Source organism: Dioscorea cayenensis, chromosome 6 (assembly GCF_009730915.1).
Source record: "Dioscorea cayenensis subsp. rotundata cultivar TDr96_F1 chromosome 6, TDr96_F1_v2_PseudoChromosome.rev07_lg8_w22 25.fasta, whole genome shotgun sequence".
In the NCBI taxonomy this organism is placed as follows: domain Eukaryota; kingdom Viridiplantae; phylum Streptophyta; class Magnoliopsida; order Dioscoreales; family Dioscoreaceae; genus Dioscorea; species Dioscorea cayenensis.
Genome location: NC_052476.1, coordinates 21,552,683 through 21,562,850, shown reverse-complemented (window position 1 = coordinate 21,562,850; position 10,168 = coordinate 21,552,683). Strand labels below are relative to the sequence as shown.

At 32.6% G+C, this 10,168-nt stretch overlaps 1 long non-coding RNA gene across 1 annotated transcript; it reads right to left on the bottom strand.

Annotated features, from left to right (window-relative positions):
- Nucleotides 1–443: 443 nt before the first annotated feature.
- LOC120263287 lies at nt 444–2,456 on the bottom strand. The gene is made up of 2 exons (XR_005537036.1): nt 2,349–2,456; nt 444–829 (listed from the first exon to the last, which is right to left on the bottom strand). It is a non-coding gene; the product is annotated as an uncharacterized LOC120263287 (long non-coding RNA).
- Nucleotides 2,457–10,168: the final 7,712 nt, after the last annotated feature.

The following is a 10,168-nucleotide window of genomic DNA, read 5'->3' as shown; positions in this document are numbered from 1 at the left end:
TTTATAGTTTGATTTTTCATTCGTTGTGTATGGAGGAGAGATTTGAGCTTGACCAACGGTTTAAGAGAAAAATTAAATACCACATGGTCCTCCACTCGCATTATAGAGATTATGTATTGTTTATTTATTTATTTATTTTGTATACTACATATTTGGTACAAGTAATTTTTTTTTTACAAAGAATGAATACAACAACATAAATTAAATAAAAAAAATAAACAAATCACAAAGAAGTGACAAAGTTAGAGAGTTAAAGAATTACAACTACACTAGGAATGAATAGCACAAAGATATAATAACAAAACAATAATAAGCAACACACAAACCCACCACAAGGAGATGAGGCCGAGCTTTCTTTAGTTTGGCACTCGTACCGCTTTATATAATAAAATTTATTATTTAATTAATTACTTGGAACGAGTAATTGTTTAAATTATATATCATTAAAAAGAAGAGCAAATTCAATTGAAGCTAATCTTGAATAAAATCCAAAAAACAACAAAATCCGAACTGACATTAACACGCATATATAATACAGCACTCCATAATTTTCATACAGTCATGAAGTCAAATTAATGGGAAGAGTGGTTGACGGTGATTGTTACACTAGCATCGGTTGGGTTTGCTACGACCATAGTGGTATCGGTTGTTGTAGCGCTCATTGCTACTGTGACAGTGCTTGGGGTTACTGATTTAACAACAACGGGACGTTCCTGCCTTTTCCACTCATAATTAATATGAGTGTTGGGTTTTTTGTTGAAGATGACAACAACACCCATAGCGATGGCAACACCAATTCCACCAATTGCTTGAGGTGATAACATTTTATCTGCAAAGATGGATAGAGTGTAAAATTGTAAAAAAAATGGTATAGTGAAATTCCTTCTTATCTTTCATTAAACCAATACAGATCAATATAAATACATATTGAGATTCATAAAGTACTCATAACTTCTAATCCAACACTAAAAGAATCATAACAAAAAAATATCTTTCACTAGAGACGTGTATATATATATATATATATATAATACTTTCTTCAAAAACATACCCCTACCTAATATGGAGTTCAATATAGCATCAAATCCATTATATATATATATATATATATATTTATATTTGAATTATTTTTGTGATGATATAATCAAATTTAAGTTCAAAACAAATAAAGTGATCCATGAATTTGCAATTAGAATCCTGTATTTGTTCCAGGTTTGTCAAGGCACTCATCAGGCTTTGTAAATTGTGACAGATGAATACAAGAATATCATCAAGATAACCTCATAGAGATTACAAAATCCTCAAAACAATATACAAGTCAGTTTTTTCCCCTAAAGATTTAATTATTAGAATTTGTCAATGAAAGTAAGGAAAAATCTTATATGATTGATGAGCGCTTTTGTTAATTAATATTTTGATTGGAAAATTAATCATTAAAGATTGATTTATTCTAAACAGATTAAAATACAAGTTTATACGTTACATTTTGGTTGTTTAGTTGGAAGCCTGGTGTTAAACAATTATGTGTATATATAGGTTTAGAAACACATGGATTATTGAGGTATAAATGAAGATACAACTCAAACTCGATCAATGTAAATCTTTATAACTTGAAAAAAAATAAACAACGAAATGCTTGAAATTATAGAAATATGAGGACCAAAACCTCACACTCATAACATAATTCTCATATAAGCATTTGAGAGACAAATCAATCTAGAATTCAGAACTTCTAAGAAAACATTGCAATGGTAAATCAACACATCCAGAGAAGAAGCAGAACACAGACTAATCCTACCAAATAAAGCTTACAATTCGAAAGAAAAAGACACATATATCATTCATTGAAGCATAAATTATAGTAAAAGTAAATTAAATTTGAAGATGAAATTAAATCAAAAATTAAAAACGATGCAGGTTCACTTGCGACAAAGATTTCATATATACATACACAACTCAAGACCTTGTCCCATAGTTCCATGAATCCAACCACACCCATGAAGAATTTTCACACTATTAAGTAAAGGATCAAAGAAAATGATAAAAATAAACAAAATTAATGAGTAAGAGAAATTAGGAGAGTCACATACAAAGCAAACAATTATAATCAATGAAAACCTTGAAGAATTTCCATCAGAACAATAACATCAACAAAATTATTTGAGATAAAAGCAACGTCTACAAGATTATGCCCCATAATTTGAAATCAAATTTAAAATTCACAAAACAGAGAAAACCAATAAATCCACAAAGCACCATGTCTCCAAGGCTCAAAATCTCAGATTTAGCACATAAATTCAATAAAAACATCAGACAAATCATTCAGAACACGGGATCAATAGCAATACCTCAACCTTGAATGCTAAGCCGAAACCCTAAACTTTCTCCAGGGCCAAACAAGAGAGACGACGAGAGAGAGAGAGAGAGAGAGAGAGAGTGAGGGGCACAAATTACTCCTTTTCTTAGATCGCGACCGTGGAATTGCCTCCAGATCGATCAATACGTTCGATATGCGGTTGAGATGTGCTAGATTTCGGAATTTTTCTCGTCTCTGAGGAGATCCGAATCCAAGATCCGATATGCTGTCGGATCCGAGAGGAATGCCCAGCCCGCATCCGAATCCGCTCAAACTAATTGGATTCGGATTTGTTGCATATCGGATCCTAGTCGAAAACCAGCATCCGAACCCTTTGTGGGACCTACACCCAGGAAATCAACCAACCATTTGCGTTAGTCACAAAAACCAGTATCAAACTTTGGTTCCACGATTTTGACACGTGGGGGAACTACTTTTCACGGTATTCCATTCAAGTTTGTTGCTTCTATGGTCGTCCCTGCCTGCCTAAACAAATTTCCACGATTTCAATATTATTTATTTGTATTAAAGGTAAATAGTAATTTTACCAATCCACTCTCAATGAATTTTGTTCCAACCAAACATAGCTTTTATTGTTATTATCATACTTTCCTATTGTAATTACCATTCCATTCATTTTCATTCATACTTTCCTATTGTAATTACCATTCCATTTATTTTCATTCTCATTCTGCAAATCAAGGCACATCATTGGTGTTGATGGCAAAGAAATGGTTTCCATTGAGATCAACTAAAAAGTGGGAGAATCAATGAGTATTTTTCCTATGTATTGTTTAGTTTTTTCTATAGTATATATATATATATGATTGAAGGCGACAAGTGCCTCCTCATAAGGGGGTGACAAAAGAAACATGTATTGTGACTTAATAACCACCCATAGGATTTATCATGTTGGACGAGCTAACACACATGATAATTAGGGCTTCTCACATGTACCCAAATAATATGTTAATGACCACAACATACATAAACAACACTAAGCAACACACAACCACCACAAGGAGATGAGGCAGAGGCTTCTTTAGAGTGGCACTCGTACCACTTGATATAATAAAATTGAAAAAAAAAGAAGAGCAAATTAAATTACTACTACTTGTGTTGGTGAACAAATCAAATTGAAGCTAATCTTAAATAAAATCACAAAAACAATAAAATCCGAAATGACATTGATATAAATAAATAATTAAGAACTAGCACTCCACAATTTTCATGAAGTCAAATTAATTATTGGGAAGACTTGCTAACGATGTTTGTTACTCCATCAACGCCTGGGTTTCTTACAGTGATGATGGTGTTGGTTGTTGTGGTGTTGATCGATACTAAGGCAGTACTTGGGGTTACTAATGTGACCCCTGGTGATATTTCTAGATGATGTTCGTGCTTTCCCAATTTAACAACAGTGCCACGTTCCGTCTTTTTCCACCAATAATGAAAAATGTTGGATTTTTCTCCAGGTGATGACATTTTATCTATAAAGATTGGTAGAGTGTAAAATTGTAAAAGTGGTCTAATAAAATTTTTCTTTATTTTTAATTAAACCAATACAAGTCAATATATATACAAGTTGAGATTCACAAATTACTCATAACTTCCACCCCAAGCAAATAATTTTAAACTAAAATAGCTAAAGAATCATAACAAAATAAATACATAGACTATCTTCTCTTAAAATATACCCTAATATACACCCAGCCTAAAAATGGAGTTTAATATAGCATCATATCTATAATAAATATTAGTGTAAATTTTATTTGAATTATTTTTGTGATGATGGTAATCAAATTTTTGTTTAAAATAAATAAAGTTATATATATAAATTGAGATTCACAAATTATTCTTTAACTTCTTTCTCAAGCAAATAACTTTAATTTAAAATATCTAAAGAATCATAGCAACATAATATCCTTCCTTATATATATATATATACTCTTAAAATATACTCCTGCCTAAAGAATCATAACAAACTAATTTCCTTTTTTTAATAAAACAAAGTAATATCTTTCGTTGGATGTATATATATATATACTGCTAAAATATACCACTATCTAATATGGAGTTTAATATGGCATCATATCAATAACATATATATTAATTTGAATTTTATATGAGTTATTTTTGTGATGAAATTAATCAAATTTAAGCTCAAAATAAATAAAGTGAGACATGGTTTTGCAATTAGAATTCTATGTTGGCTCTATAAATTATTAAAAATTACAGAATATATGAAATCTAAATATACTATAATAGTTACACAATAATTTTATAAAAAAATAATAAGTAATGAACTATATGCAATAATTAGCAGAAAGGAGGATGCTTACCTTCAGATAAAGCTATTGAACCAAAACAAATGGAATTGAAATTTTTACACTTAAAAGAGATCACTAACATAATATTGAGAGATTGAGAGATTATAATATTGGTTTATATATAGTATTTGTTATAAAAGTTATGATTTTAAATTTTAAATATATCATCATCCGGATTATCTATTATTAAGATATAAAAGTAATATAGATCACTTTATTTGATTTAAATTCAAAATTAGATTAATGGTTGGGAATTCTCCTAATCTAATTAGAATTACAACTTTAAATTCGGTCAACAATGTTATTGATATTTAATCATAAAATATATGAATATACGTTAGAGATTTCACAGATACAAAATCCTCTAAAGAATTTACATGGTTTTTTAAGATTTAATTATTAGAATTTGTTAATGAAAGGAAAGGAAAATCTTATATGATGTTGCCTAAAATGATAAATACTTTTGTTAAGGTATAATCACCAAAATAGTCCATGTATTTTTCTCTCTCTTCCTTTTTGGTCCCTCTAATCAGAAATACTCCCGACTAGTCCATCTACTTTTGAAAATGTGCCCACTTAGTTAAAAATGCTCTCAACTAGTCTCTCTACTTTTAAAAATAGCCCAATTAGAGGGACTAAATGGGCACATTTTTAAAAGTAGAAGGACTAGTTGAGAGCATTTCTAACTAAGTGGGCACATTTTCAAAAGTAGAGGGACTAATTGGGAGTATTTTTGAGTAGAGGGATCAAAAAGAAAGAGAGAGAAAAGTACATGGACTATTTTGGTGATTATAATTAATATTTTGATTTAAGTCACAACCATTGGATAGCCTAATGGTATGAAGCCAAAGTGTAGAAGAGAGGTCATGGGTTCAAATTCTCTCCCTAGCAGTACTGTTCCCGTATTGTTCATGCAATGTTCACCCGAGCTCTTGTACTATTCATGTACTATTCATACACGGTACATTCGAGCTTTAGTACTATTCATGCAATGTACACCCGGATCTAGTACTATTCCTATACTGTATACTCGCCTGGGTGTGGGTCCCCAGTGGGAGATGTTAGTTTGAGTTCTATTCTGAATTCAACTTCGTGATGATATTGATTGAAACTGAATTCAAACTAAATAAAGTGGTCCATGACTTATCTAGTAGAATCCTAATTTAACTCTAATTGGCACTTTGAATTGTGATCTAACTTGAACCTTTAAGTTGAGTTAATCCTTTGATGGTAATGATTATATATAGACAGCACCAGGGGTCCCTAATCTATCGTTCTTGCAAATACCTAGCTCCATCGGTGGGAGAGGACGGGATAGATTGGAAGAGTCCCTGGTTACTTCAAGCGTGGACTCAAGGCTCTCATCGTCCTCAATAATTTGCTATGGCTGGAGGTAAGTGATCCTGCTTTCGCATATAATATACGACATAGATGTCGTAATTAAGTTTGATAAAAATTTTAACAGTTGGCATCAGAGCCAGATTTTATACCTCTACCTAGCATGGTAAAATTCAGACGTATATGTGTTTTTAGAAATAACATGCATGAATTAGGGGTTGTATAAATTTAAATCCCATGATATTTACGCATGTTTTATAATAAACATATTATGATAATAATTTAAGGTTTGAAAGATTTGGGTATTAGGCCCAAAACTGAACTTAATTTAAACAAGATGTGTAAACAAGCTTTACGGATCGCGGAGAGGCCGAGCATGCGCGAGCATTGGGTTGGGCTGTGCCCGCGCGCAGGGGCGCAAGCTACGCAAGCAGGCCTAGCGGTGCGCATGGCGGCGGTCTGGCTGCCCAATGCTTGCCGGCCGACGGCGGTCCGGCCGGCGACGGCTACCCATGTGGAAAAGTTAGGGTTTTATTTTTATTTTTTCCCCCTAACATTAGATTTAATTATTTTATTTTATTGATTCATTAGTTTGAATATAATTTGAATAAAATAGACTAATGGGTGTTTTTGCAAAAATTGCTTTACTTTAATGTATTTTTGCATGTAGAACCCTATTTAGTTATTTATTTAAGTTCCAAGTTTGTTTGTATGAATTATTCATACCATTAATTATAATTTGTATAATTAATTATTAACATTGAATTTGTTCATGTATATGGTTAGTATGTCATGTGATCGAATGAATTTTTGTTAAATTATGAAATAGCCACAATGTTCATGATTTTATTTTTAAAAAATTGTAAATTACACATTATGAGTGTGATAGATCACATCTAGGTCAATTGACATAAATTGTAATTAATTATGATTAATATAATAATTTTGCCCCACAGGGATTTTATTATATTTCTTATAATTAATTAGGATAAAATAATGAATAATTTTTATTATTTAAGTCGCCCACAAGTATTAAGTAATTTTAATTATTTATTAGTTTTATCAGGTGGCAAATTGTGATTAATTATGTTTGATATAATGATTTTGCCCCATAGGGATTTTGTTATATTTATGTAATTAATCAGGATGAAATAATGGTTAATTTGAATTTCTTAAGTCGCCCACAGGTATTAAGGAATTTTAATTATCCATTAGTTTTATCGATGGTTATGAATCTATTTTGTATTTATATATTTGCCCACAGGCAGATTATGATAACAAATTGGTTCATATTTTTCTTTTCGGTATGGCTTGCATTGGTAAGCATACCAACTTGTTTTATTGCCTTGAATATTATAATTGATTTGTATGTTATTTATTTATTCAGATACTTTTGATGAAAAATGTCATGTTCCCATGTTAAGGGGTGATAATTATAAAGATTGGAAGGAGTTAATTCTCCTCCAGTTGGGATGCATGGATTTTGACTATGCTATAAGGAAGGATGAACCACCTCTGCCAACAGACAATAGCACTCCTAGTGCAATTGCCTTGTATGAACGGTGGGAGCGATCTAATCGCTTGAGCATGATGTACATTAAGACACATATATCTGCTAGTATCCGTGGTTCAATCCCAGATTGTGCGAATGTAAGAGATTTGCTGAAGGCAATTGATGATCAATTTGAATCTTCAGATAAGGCTCTTGCTAGCACTCTCATGACCAAATTATTATCCATGAAGCTCACAAGTGTTAAAGGTGTGCGAGAGCATATCATGAGGATAAGAGACTTAGCGGCTCAACTTAAGGCTTTAGAGCAAATCGATTTTTCAGACGCTTACCTTGTGCACTTTATCTTGCACTCTCTTCCATATCAGTATAACGCTTTCAAAATCTCGTATGACACACATAAAGATAAATGGTCTATTAATGAGCTTTTGACCATGTGTGTTCAAGAGGAGGAAAGACTGTTATTAGAAAAGAGTGAAAGTGCACATATGGCTACTCGAGGTAAGAAGAGAGGACGACCCAACCTGAAAAAGGATAAAGACAAATTACCTGTTTAGATCGAGAACGTGTCCAAGTGCTTCTTTTGTAAGAAGAAAGGGCAAATGAAGAAGGATTATCCGAAACTCAAGATTCATCTTGAGAATAAAGGTACTGAAATTTCTTTCGTTTGTTATGAATCTAATATGGTTGATGTTTGTCATAACACTTGGTGGATTGATTCTGGTACTACAATCCATATTTCTAATACCTTGCAGGGCTTCTTAAGCCGAAGGATACCGACAAAGAGTGAACAATTTATTTATTCAGAGAATAAGATTCGTTCACATGTAGAGGCAGTCGGGACATGCAGATTAGTTTTAGATTCAGGATTTGTTTTAGATTTGGAAAAGTTTTTTTTTTATATTCCTAGTTTTTCTAGAAATTTAATTTCAGTTTCACAACTTGTACCATTAGGATATTCCTTTAAGTTTTATGAAACATATTTTCGTTTGTTTTATAATTCTTCTCTTGTTGGGAATGGTGCATTGTGTGATGGTCTTTTTCAAATTTATTTACAAAGTAATGTTTCTTATAATGTGTTGCATGATCAAGTAAATGTTGGTATTAAACGTAGTGTTTTAAATGATAAATCTTCTATGTTATGGCACCGGAGATTGGGACATATCTCCATTAAGAGAATTGAGAAGTTGGTGAATGATAGAATCCTTGACTCTCTTGATTTTACCGACTTTCAAACTTATGTGGATTGCATAAAGGGCAAGCAAACCAACAAATCTAAGAAAGGTGCTAGGAAGAGTTCATGCTTATTAGAGATCATACATACAGACATTTGTAGTCCAGAGATGGACTCATATGGTCAGAGATACTTCATCTCTTTCATTGATGATTATTCACGCTTTATGTATCTCTACTTGCTTGATAATAAGAGTGAAGCATTAGATGCTTTCAAGATCTTTAAAGCTGAAGTAGAGAAACAATGTGGTAAACAAATAAAGATCGTGAGATCAGATAGAGGTGGAGAATATTATGGTAGGTACACAGAGGATGGACAAGCACCAGGTCCATTTGCGAGGTTTCTAGAAGAGCATGGTATTGTGGCCCAATACACTATGTCTGGCTCACCAGATCAAAATGGTGTAGCTGAAAGAAGAAATCACACTTTAATGGATATGGTAAGGAGTATGCTTAGTAACTCCAAACTTCCTCGATCTATGTGGACTGAAGCTCTTAAGACAGTAGCGTATATATTAAACCGTGTTCCGACCAAGGTAGTTTCTAAAACTCCATTTGAATTGTTCAAAGGTTGGAAACCGAGTTTACAACATATGCGTGTTTGGGGTTGTCCAGCTGAAATAAGAGTGTTTAATCCACACGAGAGAAAGTTGGACCCAAGGACTGTTAGCGGATATTTTATTGGTTATGCCGAAAAGTCCAAAGGTTATAGATTTTATTGTCCATCATATAGCACTAGAATTATGGAATCAAGAAATGCCAAATTTCTTGAGAATGACTTGATTAGTGGGAGTGATCAACCTCTAGACTTTAGTCTTGATGAAGATCATGAAGAAACTCCGGACACTAATCAAAGATTGATTGTTTCACATGATAACCATCAAGATTTGGAAGACATTGAAATGACAATCATGGAGGAACCACATCTTGTTGATCCAGTTGATCAAGCCCCACAACATCAATCTGAAGTTATTGAGCAACAACTTCATCAAGAAGATAATGATGTGGCATTAAGAAGATCAACTAGAATTAAGAAATTGGCAATATCTAGTGATTATGTTGTGTATTTACAAGAATCTGACTATGATTTTGGAGCCGCTGATGACCCTAAAACGTTTTCACAAGCTATTAGTTGTAGTAATTCTAAGTTGTGGTATGATGCTATGAAGGATGAGATGGAATCCATGGAACATAATGGTGTTTGGGATCTAGTCAAGTTGCATGAGGGGCGAAAGCCATTGGGTGTAAGTGGGTCTACAAAACTAAGAAAGACTCGTTAGGCAACATTGAGCTTTACAAGGCTAGATTAGTTGCTAAATGATTTACTCAGAAAGAGGGCATCGACTATAATGAGACTTTTTCTCCAGTTTCGAAAAAGGACTCATTTCGTATTATAATGGC